We start from the raw sequence: 8,148 nt of genomic DNA on the forward strand, positions 1-8,148 counted from the left end.
TTCAAACTTAATAATAACACTAGCAAAATATTATATCCACAAAATGAAATGGTGTGAGGAAATACCCTCATGGTTCCATTTTAACCTCTTAACTCCCACCTGAACTGAGCACATTTTCTCCAGTTTGGCTTTACCCCAATCAAAGAGCTTCTTGGGAAAAAAGCACCAAAACAACCACAAAAAATGAGAAGAAAACCAGGATGTAAACGCAAAAACAAACAAAAATGTGACAAAAACTCGGCAAAAAAGTGACAAAAAAATGACAAAAATTCAACAAAAAAAGTGACACAAATTCAACAAAAATGTGACAAAAATTCAACAAAAATGTGACAAAAATTCAACAAAAATTCAACTAAAATTCAACTAAAATTCAACAAAAAAATGACAAAAATTCAACAAAAATGTGACAAAAATTCAACAAAAATGTGACAAAAATTCAACAAAAAAATGACTAAAATTCAACAAAAATGTGACAAAAATTCAACAAAAAATGACTAAAATTCAACAAAAATGTGACAAAAATTCAACAAAAAGTGACAAAAATTCAACAAAAAAATGACTAAAATTCAACAAAAATGTGACAAAAATTCAACAAAAAATGACTAAAATTCAACAAAAATGTGACAAAAATTCAACAAAAATGTGACAAAAATTCAACAAAAAAATGACAAAAATTCAACAAAAATGTGACAAAAATGTGACAAAAACTCAACAAAAAAATGACAAAAACTCAACATAAAAGTGACAAAAATTCAACAAAAATGTGACAAAAAAATGACAAAAATTCAACAAAAAAATGACAAAAACTCAACAAAAAAATGACAAAAATTCAACAAAAATGTGACAAAAATGTGACAAAAACTCAACATAAAAGTGACAAAAATTCAACAAAAATGTGACAAAAATTCAACAAAAAAAATGACAAAAATTCAACAAAAATGTGACAAAAATGTGACAAAAATTCAACAAAAAAAGTGACAAAAATTCAACAAAAAAAGTGACAAAAATTCCACAAAAAAGTGACAAAAACTCAACAAAAAAGTGACAAAAATTCAACAAAAAAGTGACAAAAATTCAACAAAAAAATGACTAAAATTCAACAAAAATGTGACAAAAATGTGACAAAAATTCAACAAAAAAATGACAAAAATTCAACAAAAATGTGACAAAAACTCAACATAAAAGTGACAAAAATTCAACAAAAATGTGACAAAAACTCAACATAAAAGTGACAAAAATTCAACAAAAATGTGACAAAAATTCAACAAAAAAAGTGACAAAAATTCAACAAAAAAAGTGACCAAAATTCAACAAAAAAGTGACAAAAACTCAACAAAAAAGTGACAAAAATTCAACAAAAAAGTGACAAAAACTCAACAAAAAAATGACAAAAACTCAACAAAAAAGTGACAAAAATTCAACAAAAAAGTGACAAAAATTCAACAAAAAAATGACAAAAACTCAACAAAAAAGTGACAAAAATTCAACAAAAATGTGACAAAAACTCAACAAAAAATGTGACAAAAATGACAAAAAAGAAAGAAAAAAAAACACATACAAAAGGTGACTCAACATAGCAACAACACAAGGAAAAAGCTCAGTTTTGTGGGTCTTAGCTTTCAAATGCGGTGCTCCACAGGCCTGTATAATGGCCAGAGGACAGAATGGTCCAGGTTTAGGTACGAGGTTCAGATTAGACCGTGACTCCTGCTGCACCTGTTTTAGAAAAGCTTTGGTCTAAAGGGAGAAGTGTCTCTGCAGCTGCTCCGCCCACGCTCCGGCTCCGCCCACGCTCCGGCTCCGGCTCCGCCCACGCTCCGACCGCGGCGTCCTCCAAAAACAGCCTCCGTTCCCCCGTTTAACCCGCGGCGGCCGGATTTAGCCGCGGCGTTAGCGACGTCTGTGGCTCCGGCCGCTCCCACGTTAGCATTAGAGGTTTCCGGGGTTTTTTCCGGGGGTTTTACAGCTTGTGCGTCAGGAGCAGGTGCGGCGCTGGATTTACGCGGCGGTTTGTTCCTCCTGCACTGATGCTAACGCGGCTCAAAGCTACATTTAGCCGCGCTGTGGGTTAGCCTGAGCTCATGCGCTGCACAGACGCAGGTTTATGGCAAAGCAGGGAGGAAATGACAACGTTTTTGGAGCCTTTATAGAAAAGCAGCCGAGCGGAAAGTGTTGTTGAAATGTTGAGGAGGAAAAGGAAAAGTTCAGATCCTCAACTTAAAGCATCGAACACATTAGCAACTGAAGCTTCTCGCCTCTTTGAAGAACAACTAAAGACCAGCTGTTCCTCTGAGGAGAGAATGATCTGCTGTGTGATGTGGGGCGTGTGCTGCCCCCTCATGGCAGAAAAGTAAATGGAGCTGGATTTAGTTTTGGTGGAAGTTTGTGTCACCCAGCCCCCCCCGGTCTGCCGAGCCGACCCACATCTCTAACCCCCGCGACCTGCTCCGTCCCCCCTGAACCTCCTGTTACAAAAACTCAACAAAAATGTGACAAAAATTAAACAAAAAATGACAAAAAATCATCAAAAAAATGACAAAAATTTGACAAAAATTCAACAAAAAAATGACAAAAACTCAACAAAAACTCAACAAAAAAATGACAAAAATGTGACAAAAATTCAACAAAAAAATGACAAAAACTCAACAAAAACTCAACAAAAAAATGACAAAAACTCAACAAAAAAATGACAAAAAATTGACAAAAATTTGACAAAAATTTGACAAAAAATTGACAAAAATGCAACAAAAATGCAACAAAAAGAAAGAAAAAAACTTACAAAAGGTGACACAACAGCAACAATGCGAGGAAAAATATCTGGTGTCTCTAACTCCTCTGAACCTCCTGGTGTCTCTAACCTCCTCTGAACCTCCCCTGAACCTCCTGAACCTCCTGGTGTCTCTAACTCCTCTGAACCTCCTGGTGTCTCTAACTCCTCTGAACCTCCTGGTGTCTCTAACTCCTCTGAACCTCCTGGTGTCTCTAACTCCTCTGATCCTCCTGGTGTCTCTAACTCCTCTGATCCTCCTGGTGTCTCTAACTCCTCTGAACCTCCTGGTGTCTCTAACTCCTCTGAACCTCCTCTGATCCTCCTGAACCTCCTGGTGTCTCCACAGACGTCGATGAGTGCCTGGACAGGAGCGTCTGCGCCTCCGGGATCTGCTCTAACTCTGCCGGAGGCTTCAGCTGCGGCTCGTGTCCCGACGGCTACGAGGGGCGGGGCGGAGGCTGCCGAGGTCAGGGGGCCGTGTGTGTGTGTGTGTGTGTGTGTGTGTGTGTGTGTGTGTGTGTGTGTGTGTGTCTGTGTCTGTGTCTGTGTCTGTGTCTGTGTCTGTGTCTGTGTCTGTGTCTGTGTCTGTGTCTGTGTCTGTGTCTGTGTCTGTGTCTGTGTCTGTGTGTTTGTGTTCTTGCACTTACAACAGAGTGAGGACCTTTTTGTAAAGTGAGGACATTTTGGGTGGTCTTCACTTCTTTGACTGTTTGAGGGTCAAGATGTGGTTTTAGGGTTAGGATTAACCTCTTAACTCCCGCCTGAACCGAGAGGATCTTTTTCCTCACGTTTTTTTTTCATAATTTTTTTGTTGGGTATTCAACTCATTTTTGTAATTTTTTTGTCACATTTTTGTCATATTTTTTGTCATTTTTTGATATTTTTTGATATTTTTTGTCACATTTTTTGATATTTTTTGTCATTTTTTGATATTTTTTGTCACATTTTTTGTCACATTTTTTGTCATTTTTTGATATTTTTTGATATTTTTTGATATTTTTTGTCACATTTTTTGATATTTTTTGTCATTTTTTGATATTTTTTGTCACATTTTTTGATATTTTTTGTCACATTTTTGTCATTTTCTTGTGACATTTTTGGCACTTTTTCATAAATTTTTCATACATTTTTGTCAATGTTTTCTCACTTTTTTGTCACATTTCCATCATTGTTTTCGTCTCAGTTTTGTTGCCATTTTCACACCCTTTTTCCAGAAGCTTTTGGATTGGGGTAAAGCCAAACTGGAGAAAATGTGCTCGGTTCAGGTGGGGTGAAGGTTAGGGGCTCTAGCCTTAGGGTTATGATCTGGGTAATACATTATGTCTATGAGTGTCCTCACTAAGATAGTAATACAAGATTGTGTGTCCTCAGAGCTGAGTGTAGTGAGCGCTCACACACACACGCACATAATCTTGTACTGCTATCTTAGTGAGGACAGTCAGACATAATGTATTACCCAGACCCTAACCCTGAATCCTAAACCCCTAACCTGAACCCACCATCCTTTTCCACCCAAAATGTCCTCACTTTGTAAATGTCCTGACTCTGTTGCTCTACAGCTGATGTCCTCTCTCTGTGGGTCTGTACACGTCCACACTGTCATCAGATTAAAGTTTGTGTTGTTTCCAGACGTGGACGAGTGCGCAGACCCCAGCGTGTGCACCAGGGGGCACTGTGTGAACACGGACGGCTCGTTCCGATGCGACTGCGGTGCGGGATTCAGAGAGTCCTCGTCCGGACGCCAGTGCGACGGTAACGACACTCAGTCTGTGCGAGACAAGCCCAGAGACGCCGTCAGGCTCCTCTGAAACAGAGCGTGGTGTCCTGCACTGCTCCTCCTGCTTCCTCCTGCGCAGCTCCCTCCGCTCAGGGCCACACTGGGACTCAAAAACGGCCCCCGTGTGGCCCAAATGAGCGTAAATGCACACAGCACAAATACATACTGACATTACCCGAATCTAAAAGCTCCTGAACTGGAGAGCAACAGTGCAACGCCTCATTTGAAAGCTAAGACCTACAAGAGTGATTGCAACTTTTTGTCATGATTTTGTTGTTTTTTCATTACTTTTGTGGCTTTTTTCATTGCTTTGTTGCTGTGTTTTTGTCTCTTTTTTCTTTTGTCATGTTTTTGTTTATTTTTGTCACGTTTATGCCACGTTTTTGTCCCATTTTTTGTTGCTTTTACGGCACATTTTTGTCCCGTGTTCATCCTCGTTTTCGTTTTTCTATTTTGGCGCTTTTCTTTTGAGCTTTTAGATTTGGGCAAAGCTCGGTTAAGGCGTAAGATTAGAGATTAAGGAGAAAACTGAGAGGCCAAACCAGTGGCTCTTCTGTGCTCTTCCAGAATGGACACATGGCCAGTCCGTCCACAACAGCCTTTCACCGTCTTCTGGGAAGAGCTTGGCTTTTTTCTCCAGTGAATATTTCGTTTCGGAGCTGACAGAGATTTTACTCAGTGAAAGTTTGTTATAGAAAGTATTTAAAGTAGGAAGTACAAACCAGTTTAACCTCTTAACTCCCGCCTGAACCGAGAGGATCTTTTTCCTCACGTCATTACATTTTTTTCCATCATTTTTTTGTTGGGTATTCAACTGATTTTTATAACTTTTTTGTCATTTTTTGTCATTTTTTGTCATTTTTTGTCACATTTTTGTCACATTTTTGTCATTTTTTGTCATTTTTTGTCATTTTTTTGTCATTTTTTGTCACATTTTTGTCACATTTTTGTCACATTTTTGTCATATTTTTTGTCACATTTTTGTCATTTTTGTCACATTTTTGTCATATTTTTTGTCACATTTTTGTCATTTTTGTCACATTTTTGTCACATTTTTGTCATTTTTTGTCACATTTTTGTCACATTTTTGTCATTTTTTGTCACATTTTTGTCATTTTTTGTCATTTTTTGTCACATTTTTGTCACATTTTTGTCATTTTTTTGTCATTTTTTGTCAATTTCTTGTGACATTTTTTTGTCACATTTCCATCCTTGTTTTCGTCTCAGTTTTGTTGCTATTTTCACACCTTTTTCCCAGAAGCTTTTGGATTGGGGTAAAGCCAAACTGGGGAAAACGTGCTCGGTTCAGGCGGGAGTTAAGAGGTTAAACAGATCCCACACCTGTTGTTCCATAAGTCCGCCCTATTAACCTCTTACCCCCGGCCTAAACCGAGCGCATTTTCTCCTGCTTTACCCAAATCTAAAAGCGTCTGGAGCTGACAGCCTGGAGGCCGGGGCTCCACACGTCTGAGCTGAGGTGTGGACACGCAGAGTCCGTGTTCAGGCCGGGGCTCCACACGTCTGAGCTGAGGTGTGGACACGCAGAGTCCGTGTTCAGGCCGGGGCTCCACACGTCTGAGGTCTGGACACGCAGAGTCCGTGTTCAGGCCGGGGCTCCACACGTCTGAGCTGAGGTCTGGACACGCAGAGTCCGTGTTCAAGGCGCTGTGGTTGTGTTTCAGACGTGGACGAGTGTCTGGAGGCGTCGCCCTGTGGATCTGTGGGAGACTGTGTGAACAACGTGGGCTCGTACTCCTGCATCTGCCCCGGGGGCTTCAGGGAGGGGCAGGACGGGGGCAACCGCACCCGCTGCACCGGTGAGGGGGGGTCCCGGGGCGAAGGGGGGGGTCAGGGGGGTCAGGGGGCGGTTTAAGTCTCTGACGTTTCCTGATGTTTCAGACGTGGACGAGTGCTCAGAGGACCCGGACCTGTGCTCTCCTCACGGCGACTGCCTGAACTCAGAGGGATCCTTCAACTGCGTCTGCGAGAGCGGCTTCACCTCCAGCCACCACTCGGCCCACGCCCCCACCTGCGACGGTACGTCCCCCAAACACGCCCCCACCTGCGACGGTACGTCCCCTAAACACGCCCCCACCTGCGACGGTACGTCCCCTAAACACGCCCCCACCTGCGACGGTACGTCTGCTAAACACGCCCCTAAACACGCCCCTAAACACGCCCCCACCTGCGACGGTACGTCCCCTAAACACGCCCCTAAACACGCCCCCACCTGCGACGGTACGTCCCCCAAACACGCCCCCACCTGCGACGGTACGTCCGCTAAACACGCCCCCACCTGCGACGGTACGTCCGCTAAACACGCCCCCACCTGCGACGGTACGTCCGCTAAACACGCCCCCACCTGCGACGGTACGTCCGCTAAACACGCCCCTAAACACGCCCCCACCTGCGACGGTATGTCCCCTAAACACGCCCCTAAACACGCCCCCAAACACGCCCCCACCTGCGACGGTACGTCCCCCAAACACGCCCCCACCTGCGCCGGTACGTCCCCTAAACACGCCCCTAAACACGCCCCCACCTGCGACGGTACGTCCCCTAAACACGCCCCTAAACACGCCCCCACCTGCGACGGTACGTCTGCTAAACACGCCCCTAAACACGCCCCCACCTGCGCCGGTACGTCCCCTAAACACGCCCCTAAACACGCCCCCACCTGCGACGGTACGTCCCCTAAACACGCCCCTAAACACGCCCCCACCTGCGACGGTATGTCCCCTAAACACGCCCCTAAACACGCCCCCACCTGCGACGGTACGTCCCCTAAACACGCCCCTAAACACGCCCCTAAACACGCCCCCACCTGCGACGGTACGTCCCCTAAACACGCCCCCAAACACGCTCCTAAACACGCCCCCACCTGCGACGGTACGTCCCCTAGACACGCCCCTAAACACGCCCCCACCTGCGACGGTACGTCCCCCAAACACGCCCCCAAACACGCCCCTAAACACGCCCCCACCTGCGACGGTACGTCCCCCAAACACGCCCCCAAACACGCCCCTAAACACGCCCCCACCTGCGACGGTACGTCCCCCAAACACGCCCCTAAACACGCCCCCACCTGCGACGGTACGTCCCCCAAACACGCCCCTAAACACGCCCCTAAACACGCCCCTAAACACGCCCCTAAACACGCCCCTAAACACGCCCCTAAACACGCCCCCACCTGCGACGGTACGTCCCCCAAACACGCCCCTAAACACGCCCCCAAACACGCCCCTAAACACGCCCCTAAACACGCCCCCAAACACGCCCCTAGACACGCCCCTAAACACGCCCCCACCTGCGACGGTACGTCCCCCAAACACGCCCCTAAACACGCCCCCACCTGCGACGGTACGTCCCCCAAACACGCCCCTAAACACGCCCCCACCTGCCCCACAATGGAGTCCCCAGTCGGAGCACTATCTAGTACCCCTCCCAGGGAAGGCTGGGTACTCTGCACCGATGTTGGGACCGTAGGCCGAGACAACGACCCGGAGGCGTAGGGACCCTCTCGTCCACCGGGGTGAACTCCAACACGTGGCGGCTGAGCTGGGGGGCTCTGAGCAAACCCCCCCCCCGGCCCGCCGCCTCT

At 45.4% G+C, this 8,148-nt stretch overlaps 1 long non-coding RNA gene across 1 annotated transcript; it reads left to right on the plus strand.

Annotated features, from left to right (window-relative positions):
* The first annotated feature begins 3,115 nt into the window (after positions 1-3,115).
* On the plus strand, positions 3,116-6,581 carry LOC306982868. Its single transcript, XR_013794239.1, has 4 exons — positions 3,116-3,236; positions 4,400-4,522; positions 6,230-6,364; positions 6,447-6,581. It is a non-coding gene; the product is annotated as an uncharacterized lncRNA (long non-coding RNA).
* Positions 6,582-8,148: the final 1,567 nt, after the last annotated feature.

Source organism: Gobius niger (genome assembly GCF_951799975.1).
Source record: "Gobius niger genome assembly, contig: SCAFFOLD_249, whole genome shotgun sequence".
NCBI lineage: Eukaryota > Metazoa > Chordata > Actinopteri > Gobiiformes > Gobiidae > Gobius > Gobius niger.